Raw genomic sequence first — 12,005 nt, forward strand, 5'->3', positions numbered from 1 at the left:
TTCCTTATTGTCAGCGGGGGCCCTAAAACTGGCCAACTAAATGTGGTCGGAAGTGATATGCATCCCTTCCAAGCCAGTCCTCTAAAAATTCCCCTCATCTCATGTTTTCTATTTCCCTTCCTCTGTCAGCTAATGTAAAACACCCAGCAAAGGTTCCTAAAACATTTTAGATCAGGTCTTATTATTTCACTTTGTTTTGTATCTCTATCTTTCTGACTCCTGTACCTATTTTTCTACTAACTGAAAAGTTAGGTAGGCAAATGACAGGATATTGAATGAACTCTTCACATTCCAATATACTTTTAAAAAAATTTTTTGTACCTTACTTCATGTAGATGCATTACCTGCTGACAAATATTTTTCCTACTTAAAATGGTACCATATGTAGATTAATTTACAGGGAACTTGAGATTAGCTTGAAGAGAAAAACTTTTTCAGGCTGCGGTTATCAGAAAAAGAATAAAATAAAGTTAATATAAAAGTGGTTATAACTAAAGAGAAAAGAACCCAGGAGACATGAAGCATTCACTCAACAAGTATTTACTTAAAATAAACTAGGTGTATGGTAGGGAGGATTGACAGGGCTTTCAGGTGAAGTAAGAGTTTAAAAATGAGCCCCTTGCCCCAAAGCCTATGATTTTGCATCTGGTGGATGACTGAGAAAGTCTGACTGGGGAGGAGCTGACTCAGCAGGTGTAGAAGGGGTCAGAAAACCAGAGGGTTAAAAGCCTACAGCTCAAAAAGACTGAGTATCTGTGAGACACTGGAAATACAGGTGTGGTAGAAACATCAAGACCAAGGAGAAATGCCCAGAATCATTAGCAGGGAAGACATGATTTTCTAATACAGGCCAGGTCTCTGGGGAGTAGGTTTCACAGAAAAGAGAAGAGGACCAAGGACGAGGTGGCAAGGGGAAGAAAAAGTCAAGAACGAGTGCATTGCCAGAAAGGGAGACTTGAAGAAGAGAGTTCAGGGCCAAAGAAAACGGAAAAAGAGCAGAATACACAGGAGCTGCTTCTCCACGCTGTAGGATGCCAGGTTTAGCAGACACAAACGTAGTGACCAGGGAAACTGGCACTTCAGATCAACAGCAAGTACTTTTTAGAATATCTTCTTAGTACTGTATCTAGGGCATACATTTTTCCAATACTTCATTATGCTTCTGAAATTCCATAAACACAGATGGTTCAAGAACGCCAACTCCTAAAATGAACCTGCATTTTCACACTTGGCTGATCTGCACACCAGCTGGGGAGAAGCTGACTCTACCCTAACCCTCCTTGAAAACAAAAGGAACTTGAGAACTGAGGAGAAATCCTTTGCATTTTATAATTTGGAAGTGTATACTGATCTTTTTCGGTTGACTTCAACAAAGGAGTGCTAGAGATGAAGTGGTGACAATCTGATGGTGGGCCCCAGGCTCCTCAGTGGGGTGGCCCAGTGGCCACACCCTCTAGTGCCCTGACAAAGGCCTCCTGGATGAAAGGGGGAGAGAGTGAGGGGAAATAAAGGGACAGAGATCACAAGAAGGAACACAGGAGTGATCAAGACAGACAGTGGTAACATCAAAGTGTTAAACTAAATTAAGATGCTAAGTAAGTTTAGAGAGTTAAAGAAATGATCACAGTAATGCATGTATTTATATTATGTTATGTTATATAATAAATTAGTGTCTTAAAAAGCGAAGTAAAATGTTACTCAGGCACCAGGAGAAGGTAGTTTGTGGTGGGGATCAAACCGTGTACTGGTCAAACACGCTATCACTGAGCAGTGCTCCCGACCCTTCAGACAGAGCTCAAATACGCCAGAGTTGAAATTTCCTCCCTCTGTTTCTTCCCAAGAAGTAACAGATTTCCTAAAACTGGTGCCCTTTCCCTAAATGACTGTACTCTTATACTTCATATCTATGTGTCAACTAATAATAACTGGTATTCTTTGTACATACTTTTTACTTTTTAAGAAATTTAATAAATATATTCTGTATCCTGATTTTTACATTCACCTTCATTTCTGAGATTTATCTATATTAATTATACACATAAATCTTGCCCATTCAGTTAAATTACTGTGTATCATTTTCCTGAATGAACATATCAAGATTTGTTTCCATTCTTTCCCTTCTCTTAGATGTGTACTTAGTTTGTTTCACATTTTCTGCCATTAGTAAAAATAATTCAGTGGATATGCCTATACTTAACTCTTTGTAGATATGTGAAAGTTTCTCTACAAGTGTAACTGCTAAATTATAAGGTATATAAGTCTTCAATTTTAGTCAGCACTGTCAATTACTTTAAAGTGTTTATACCAATTTATCCTCCCACCATAGATTATTATGGTAGTATTTCTGAAGTATTTCTATAGTATTAGTCAACATCTAATATTGAAAACTATCTACATTTTGGTAAGCTGATAGATATAAAATGATAGTACCTTATTGTTCCTTTGCATTTCCCATGACTAATGAGTTGGGAATATTTTACTTGCTTATTAGTCTTTTGTTGCACTTCTTTACTAAACTTTCTAATCATATCTTTTACTCAGTATGACCTTTTCTTTTTGATTAGTTCCTCACAGAGTGGTTACTATTCAGTTTTTGTTAAATTTCAAGTGCATTCTTCTATTCTCATTATCTTCTTAAATTTTTAACTTTGTTTATGATTATTTCCTTTTTCATATTAAAAATTTTAACTTTAATTTTATAAAATGCATTCATTTTTACTTTATTATTTGAACTTTCGGTGATCATTTTACAATTCTGTTCACTATTTTGATGTCACGAATACGTTAAAAAATTAAATTTTCTAATTTGCTTTTTTAAAGTTAGACCTTTAATCCATCTCATTTTTGTTTGTTATATGAAATAAAGTACAGACTCAATGCTTTTTTGCACATGTATAGAAAATTGCTCCAGGAATATTCATGTGTCTTTCCTAGGTCACTTCTTTCCTCTTTATTATATTGATGTTTATAAAACATAACTAAATTACAGGGCACAGTGAGAAAGAACGTAAAGAAAAATTTAAGTTATTGAGAAATTGTGAGAATATAATGGCATAGAATTGACTGTTTTTTTAAAGTAATTAAAATTGTAGAACTTAGAAATACATCATTACAAACATTATACCTATAAAAATGTCACATAAAACCACTGGTATTGTATTGGAGAAAGGTAGTGACTATAATTTCAGGAAAAAAATCAAGTGGAGAATTAAGATTGAAACATTTTCAAACCTCTAAATATTTAATTTGGCACCATAGAGTTGAAAAAATATTGAACTAGGAGTCAGAACACAGTGCCCTAATTCAAATTCTGCTGCCAACCAATCTCGACCAAGTAATTTAAGTTTTTAGAACCTTCTTTATAATATGGGGTAATATCTGTTTGCCCCTAGAATTATGAGATTGAGAAAAACAGAGAATAGGGAAAGCCTTTATAAATAATAAACTACCAAAAAAAAAAAAAAAAGAAATGTATTGTCATTTCTAATATTCAGGATCTATCATCATCATTTATAACCTGGTAATTTTATTAGTTGTCAATTAATCATCATAATAATTATAACAAAATAATGAACAATATTCTCATGATACTGCTAAATTTTTAAATTAGCATTTCACTTTTTTTCAAATTGCCTTTCTTGAGAATGGCCAGGATAAAGAAAACTACCAACAACAAATGCTGGAGAGGCTATGGGGGAAAAGGAACTCTCCTAAACTGTTGGTGGGAGTATAGACTGGTACAACCATTGTGAAGATCAGTCTGGAGATTTCTCAGAAAGCTAGGATTGGAAGTCCCATTTGATCCAGCTATTCTACTTCTAGGCATATTTCCAGAAGAATTGAAAACATCATACCACAGTGATATATACGCACCCATGTTTATAGTAGCACAATTTGTAATAGCCAGATCTTGGAAACAACCCAAGTGTCCAACAACTGAGCAATGGATAAAAAATTGTGATATTTTTATACAATGGAGTACTACTCAGCTGTAAAGAATGATCACATTGAGATATTTAAAAATAAATGGATGAAACTTGAGACCATACTCATAAGTGAAATAAATTAAACTCACATTTATAAATACCATATAGTGTCCCTAGTGTAAGAAATGGTAAGAGTACATAAAAGTTTTATGGTAATCATGATCCCCTATTACACTGATTTAAGCCTTATAATGTTTCCATTCATTACTTAAGACTGATCAAACAAATAATGGTGTTTGATATTGTGTTATTGCGGGGGGTTTTATATTAAGGAATGGTTTTGTCCTGAGTTGTTTAATTTTATTATCTGTGATGGTATGAACAGTTATTTTGAAGAAAACAAGACATTGTTTTCAATATCATCTTGTTTTGAAGTCCTACCACACTTTTGTACTTCTGTTTCCATTGGGTCTATCATGTAGTATCTTATTGGATTTTATTATGTGTGGTAATATAAACAAGTTTTTTATGGATAATGAGATAATATAGTAGCCATTGTTCGTTTTCTGTTACTTGGTTCTGACTGCCCTGTAATACTTTCATTCTCTTGAATGGTTTTATATTATTTTGTTTTGTTTGATACTATTGTGTATGAAGCAATGCTCAACTATTTCAAGTAAAGAGACATCATGGCAGCTACTGCTGTATTGGGTTGTCTTGTGGTGAAATACTGTGTTGCTTAATTTTGTTCTGTTCTGATCTGCTTTGTCATGTCCTCTTCTATCTTAATCTCTTTAAAATAAAATAAAAAAAACAAGCTGCCCTTTCTGAACTGTGAACACTTCTTTTTATAGATGTGGAACCAGAGCTGCGGTACATGAGTTTCACAGCTTGTAAACAGTAAGGCCTCGGTTCAAGCCATAGTTCTTAATTGCAAGTTATTGCTTTACTGCTAACATAATGCCCGGGAAGCCAACAGTTGACTTTGAGCATTTACTATGAACCAGGTCTATTCTAAGTGCTTTGCATGTATTTTTTCATTAACAATTCACAGTGGTTCCTATCAAGTAATTAGGAATATCCCACTTTACATATGGAGAAACTGAAGCTTAGAGACATTAATTATCATACCCAAGACTCTCAGCAGGTATGCAGCATTTAAATGAGTAAGAGACTCTACAGATTGGTCTCTAAAGCACACTATCTTAACTGCCAGCCATGAATGGATTCAGGTCATCCATTCCACTGTTGAATACATCTTGCACTGGCTGCAAACACAGAAAAAAATATGCGTAGGTTTTTCAGATTATTATCATGCCACCAAGTCACCAATGGTTTGAAAGGGTTTCCGGTATTTCCCAGCTTGAGCTCACTTCTATTATCTGTATAACTCTTTACAAAGTGACTATACATCCTGGCTTGAAATATAGAACAGATCGAGGTGATGCCTGTTCTTGACTAATTGTTCATGACTTTCCCCTGTGTTCTCAAGTCCCATGTTGTAAGGCAAATGCTATGGGTTTCTATTGCTGACTCTAGATGCCTGACTCCTTTTAACAGGTGGCACACTTGAATTCATTGCTGCTGGTCTTCTGCAGGACTGCTCCCATGTAGGAGGCCCCCTTCCATTCCTCATTAGCTGAAATACTGACAGCATTGTGACTCTGTTCTCAAACAACACGGTATCAGCAGGAAAAGAGAAAATAACAGATGGATGTGAGAAGGGCCTGGTCCCTGTCTCACAAAGATTTATACATTCTGGGGACTGAAGCATCCAGCACAACTGAAATTCTGTACCTTAGGGGTGATTTCTTTCTTCTTCCCAAATCTGTAATGGATCTTAATGGTGGCTGCACTTCATAGTATAGGTGAAATATACTGTGCTTTCTATCTCTCAGAACATACAAGAATTCCAGTCCTAGAGTTTTTCCTTGACCTTGTAAATTTTTTGAGTTTGCATTATCCTCATGTGGCCTTAGCTGTGAGGAATTCATGCAACCCTTCCATCACAAGACCACACGAGGAGGGAGCAACTGGCAGAGAAGCTCGAGGGAGAAAAGCTGAGTCAGCAAGGGCCACAATCAGCAGGGATGACTGTGTACTTGAGGGGACTGAAGGGAACAAGAACACATTGTGAAATATGCAGAAAATCAGCAGAAACTATGTTTTAATATTAAGGTGAATAATATTTTTAATGATGCAACTACCTTTAAAATCAGTGCAAAAAAAAATTGAGAAACTTTTTTCCATCAACTTACCACAGACTTCTTAGTCCTAGGGGAAATTTATGTGCATTAAGGGCAGATGTAATTGTAAGGGGAGAAGAAAGCAGACTAATCCTTACAAAAATACGCCTGACATTGAATATAACTTTTATTTCATTCTATAAAGCAGGCCCCTAAAGAAGGCATCCCTTCTGTATTATAGATAAGAAAAATATTAAGACAAATTAATTTGTTGAAGGTCTCAACACTTTGAAGTACCAAGATAAGGGTCATTCCTAGATCCAACAGTAGGACTTCATACATATCCATACATTGTCTTCCGAGACAGATTTTAAATTAAGGATTTGAAATTTTAACAATGGATTTTTTGGTATGTGTTTTTGTTTTTTGAAACAGTCTCAGCATGTATTTCAGGGGGCCTTGAACTCATGTAGCCAAAGCTGGCCTTGAATTTGTGTTGATTTCCTGCTTCAGTCTCCAAAATGTTGACCTTACAGGTATGTGCCACCAGGCTTTGTGGCTTAACAATGGACTTTAAGAAGGATATTATAGAAGAACGATTTTCTACGGATATAAAAAATGAAGTCTTTGGTTATTCCCAATTCCCCTAAAAATATAACTAAGAGTATATTTAATAGTATGCTGGTAAATCATCTCCTTCGAAGGAAACAAACAACCCACAATAAAAGAAAAATCACTGATTTGTAGCACTTGCCAATTTTTTTTCAATGTAAATTCTTCCACTATGGTCCATTTTAAGTTTCCAGTGGTTTAACAATTGGCTTTCCAAATTCCTGAAAATATAATGAATTATTAGTTCTCAAGAGCTATGAGAAGCCTGATGTAGGATTTCATTGCAGTGATTTTACTCTAACTCTTAAATCAACATTTAAGTCCTGTTGTGGGCATAAAATCAGTAAGAGCCTCCTAGCTTATGAGGGGTCAATGTGGGGGACCCTGTGAGGTATCACCCAGATTTTCTTTCACTGAAGGCTGTGGTTCCTGTTAGTAGGAGTGTAATCAACTCCTTCAAAGGTTACAGAAACAGCAGAGAGCCATCTCACCAAAGTCTCACTCCTTTCCAAATCCAAGCACAAGTCAGTCATTTGATTGTTTGCAGATCTTGCCATCTGAGTCCAAGACAGGCTGACTGTGGGGGCCCCAGAGCTTCCCAAGGAACCAACAAAATCCTCGGGCATCGCAGCTTAACTTCCCCATCTGTCACCAAGGCTTCCTTTCTCCTCTATTTATAGGTGTGGTCTAAAGGGCCCTTCATAAACATCCTGCCCACTGACTCCCTCTCAGGGTGCCAGCTTCTCCAGCAAACCAACAGCAGCAGTGTGGAGGCAAAGTAAAGATACCTTGGCTTTGCAGCACGTTCTTGCTTCACACTAGTTGGGATAGAACTTAAATCAGTTTCTCATTCGCCTGTGATTAGAAATAGATCTGAGAGGAGTAGTGGAGAGAACCCCTCACTGTGGACAAGCATAAATGGCCACAGGAGACAGCCTGCTTATCTATCCAGCTTCTGGTGTACTGACCCCACGTGAGCCAGTCTATGCGCATCCTCACTCGGGTGTACAAGCTACCTACGAATTTCTTACTTTCAAGGGAAGAGAAGGGAATGGAGTTAGGTGGAACCTTATATAACCGCCTGCTGGACCAGTGATGATAAATGTGCACTCCTGCCACAGTTCAATATTTTAGGAGGAATACAGCAAGGAGAAAGAATTGAAACATCCATTTTAAGTTTTATCTACTCAAACTCAATTTATAATGGGAAATTTTTTTTCTTTCCCCTAGTTCCTATTTTCTGTCTTGTGCTCAGCATTCTGCTTTGCTTTGTTATGTTTTAATCATTTTTGTTTACTTTACTAAATTTATAAGTACAATTTAGATATACACAATGATTACCTTTGTCATAGGAAATATGTACTTATACATAATATATGCTTTTTCCTCTTTATTTCTTCCTATCCCTTCAATCCCTCTTCCACTTCTCATTTACAAAGGTTTGTTTCCATTTTATCCTTCTTTTATCATTGTTTTTTTTCTTTCCTCTTCACCTTTACCTAGTTTCCCTTTCTTTTCAAACATTCCTTCCTATTTTACTATACCTACTATAAACTTTGGTCTTTATTTACTCTTTCAGCTTCTCACACCAAAGAAACAATGTGATATTTACACATGTGTGTCCAATTTATATTGCTTAACAGTATGGTCTCAAGGTGCATTCATTTACCTAGGAATGTCTCAAGTTTACCCTTCTTTATGGCTGAGTAGTATTCCATTGTATAAAAGGACCACATCTTTTTATCCATTCCTCATTTGATGGGCATTTGGGTTGTTTCCAAGATTTAGCTATTATATACTGTACTACTATAAATGGTGGTATTGATATATTTCTGTGGTATGATGTTTTTAATTCCTCCAAGAATATACCCAACAGGGAAATTGTTGGGTCAAGTGGAATCTCTAATCCTAGTTTTTTGAAGCATTTTTACCCTGACTTCCACAGAAGGTGCAATAGTCTGCATTCCCACCAATAGCAGATGAGGGTTCCTTTGCCCCCAAAGCCCCGCCAGTAATTGTTACTAGTTGATTTCTCAATAATTACCATTCTTTCTGGAGTGAGATGGAATATCAGTGCTATTTTAATTTGCATCTCTCAAATGATCAGTGATGTTGAACATTTTTTCATATATTTATTTGCCATATTTTTTTCCTCTCAGAAGTGTGTATTCATCTCAGATGACCATTTTTGAATTGGGTCTTTAAATTTAGGGGGTCTGATTTTTTTCAGTTCTTCCTATGTTCTAGATATTAGTCTTTTGTCTGAGGGACAACTGACTAAAATTTTTTCCCATTCTGTGAATTTTCTTTTCACTCTATGGATCATTTATTTTCCGTTCAAAGCTTTTTAGTAGATGAAATCCCAGTTGTTGATTCTATGCAGTATTTCTCATGTGACGGGAGTTTTGTTCATGAAATCTTTGCCTACACCTATTATTCGAGTGCTTTACATATTGTTTTACCTACTCCAGAAGATTTAGTGTTTATGTTTTAATATTTAAATCTTTGATTAATTTTTATTTTAGTTTTAAAAGTTCATAGCGAGACATGGGTCTGGTTTTAATCTTTGGTATGTGGACAGTCAAGTGTTTCCAATACTTTATTAAAGTTGATATCTTGGGGCTGGAGATTTAGCTCAGTGGCATAAGCACCTGCCTTGTAAGCAGGCAGTCATGAGTTCGATCCCCGGCACCAATAAAAATAAATAAATAAATAAATAAATAAATAAAGTTGATATCTTTCTTCCAGTGAACATGCTTGGCCCCTTTGTCAAAAATAAAGTGGTTGAGTGTGTTTGGAGTTGTTGCTGGATGTTCTAATCTGTTTAGTAGATCCTCAGCTCTAGTATTTCATCAGTACAAAGCTGTTTTTATCACAATTGCTTTGTAGTATAATATCAAGACAGGGATGGTAATGCTCTTGATTTGCCTTTGTTGCCTAGGGTGGCTTTTACTATTCTGGGTCTCTTCTGGTTCCAAGTGAATTTTAGGAATGTTTTCTCTAGACCTGTGAGATACACTAATAGTATTTTGATTATGACTGCATTGAATCCACATAGCAATTTTGGGAGTAGGGCCATTTTTACTGTGTTGGTTGTTCCTCCCGATGAGCAAGGAATACCTTTCCAATTTCTGACATCTTATTCAATCTCCTTTTTCAGAGTACTTGTAATTTTCAATATCTAGATCCATTGCTTCTTTTGTTAGATTGATTCCTAAGTGTTTAATTTTTTGGATTCTATTGTGAAGAGTATTGCTTCCCTAAATTTTCTCTCAGTGTGTTTGTTATTTTTGCCCAGGAACGCTATTGATTTTTGAGTGCTGACTTTGTATCCAGCTATAGAAGTCCTGTTTCCCATTCTCACTGTGGTGCAGGAAGTTTATATTTGAAATCCCATGGACACATTACAGGAATTACAGTAAGTTAATTCCAATCTACCACTTCCAGTGCAATTTATGGCAAGAATAAAGACACTAAGACATATTTATAATTATGGGTAACCAAGGAGTCCTGAGTCCAACCCAGATGAAGGTTCACTGGAACAAGGACCATGACCCAGGGCTTAACTTGGATTTTATTAATTCATGAAGAAGGGCGTGGTTAGAGCATGAGTGACTGTGAGAATGGTGGGAATTATGTGAGTACGGTGAGCTGGGCTAAGTAGGAGGCCAGAAAGTGCCTCTGCAATGTACAGAGAGAAGGAAATGCAGAAAGACCAATCTGCATGACACAGTAGAGGGAGCATTTAATGTGTGGGAGACTGGTGCTTCCATTCTAATGTGTAAACTTTTTGTGCCCTGTGGAATCATAGCTTCTTATCTCAAGGCTGGAACCCAGGTGACCATCCTGGAGCACTGGCTCTGCCATTCCTCTGGGCCTGGCCATTTAGTGGAACAGTGAGATGGGAAAACCGTGACTTCCGTCTGGCTTCAAAGACTACAAATCAGTACTTCAGCTGGGCCTCTTCACAGGACATTGCTCCAAGGCTTTGTTCTTCATCTTCTCACATTGATAACTTTTCTTTATAGCAGTTGTTTCCCTCTCAACAGCAGAATATAAATACTTGTGTTAAACTGTTACATGGTTTTTCCCTACAATCTAAATTCCATTATGAAAGGGAGTTTTGTTTTGGTCACTGCTATACTTGGAGCAACTAAATAAATAATTATCTCATTACAAATAAATATTTGTGTAACAAATAAATTTTGTGTAACAAATAAATTTTTTGTGTAAAAAATTTTGTGTAACAAATATTTGTTGAATGATTAAATAAGTAAGAAAATCTATGTCGTCCATTTACTACATTAAAAACTAACAGAATATTTAGTCTTGAAATGTATCTGAGATCATCTAGTAAGTTTTTTTTTTTTCAAAGAAGGTTGAATGTAGGTAGAAGAAAACAGAATACATAAAATTTCAGTTTCTTTATTAACAACTGATTTGTTTACTAAGATTTAGGATGAAAGCAGCTTAGTCTGGACAAAGTTCAAACCACTCACACCAAGACTGAGGTTCTGGGATCACTGCATGGAATAAGAACCAAGACTTCTTAGGTTAAAGCCATAAAAATCATGAAGTCCTGTTCTCTGTTGGATACAGTAATAGAATTCATTCCACTATGCTTCTTCAAAATCTACATACTAATTTATTACCCCATTGCTTGCTTTCTCTGAATATACCTAGAAGAGTTTTAAAAGTGTTTAAAGAGTTTTAAAAGGTTTCTTTCCAACCCTTTCCTTATCCTTTTCCAAAGTGCTCCAGTATTAGCTGTGCATATTTATCTTGTGGGCCAGTGACTCTCTTTGGTCAAGCTGTTCCTGCTACAGGAAGAGCTCTGCCCATAATCTCTGCCATTAGAATAATTAAGTAAAAGCCAAGACTGGAAAGTACAACAGTAGTTTAAAATAAATATATTAGAATTAAAACTCTCAACTACAAAAATCCAAAATTACTACCAGGAAAAGTCAGGCAATGAGAAAAATACTTGACTTAGTTAATATATTTAACAATAGGAAAATAAAATAGAAAGGGATACATGGTGAACTATTTCTATAGGAACTTCCTTAAAATGTACAGTCTTATCAACACAATTGATATGAGATTCACTGATTATCTGTAGTCTGAAAATTTTCCTTCATTGAAACAATAGGACAGATTGCTCAGCAGTATAACTCTTTCCAAAATAACTTCCCTTACCAACTGATAGTGTTGCTTTTCACATAGGAAGTGAAGAGTTGGCAAAATTCTCACTGGGTAGTTTGCTTTGACTTTGTGCATTATA

General features: G+C 36.0%; 1 protein-coding gene across 4 annotated transcripts in view; it reads right to left on the bottom strand.

Annotated features, from left to right (window-relative positions):
- The window catches only part of Slc9a9 (solute carrier family 9 member A9), a 691,893-nt gene that overhangs the window by 523,904 nt on the left and 155,984 nt on the right, over window positions 1-12,005 (bottom strand). The gene's annotated exons all lie outside the window — the stretch shown is intronic.

The sequence above is a fragment of the Cavia porcellus genome, unplaced genomic scaffold (assembly GCF_034190915.1).
Source record: "Cavia porcellus strain 051 isolate PalLab524CR breed Dunkin Hartley unplaced genomic scaffold, mCavPor4.1 scaffold_5, whole genome shotgun sequence".
Taxonomy (NCBI): domain Eukaryota; kingdom Metazoa; phylum Chordata; class Mammalia; order Rodentia; family Caviidae; genus Cavia; species Cavia porcellus.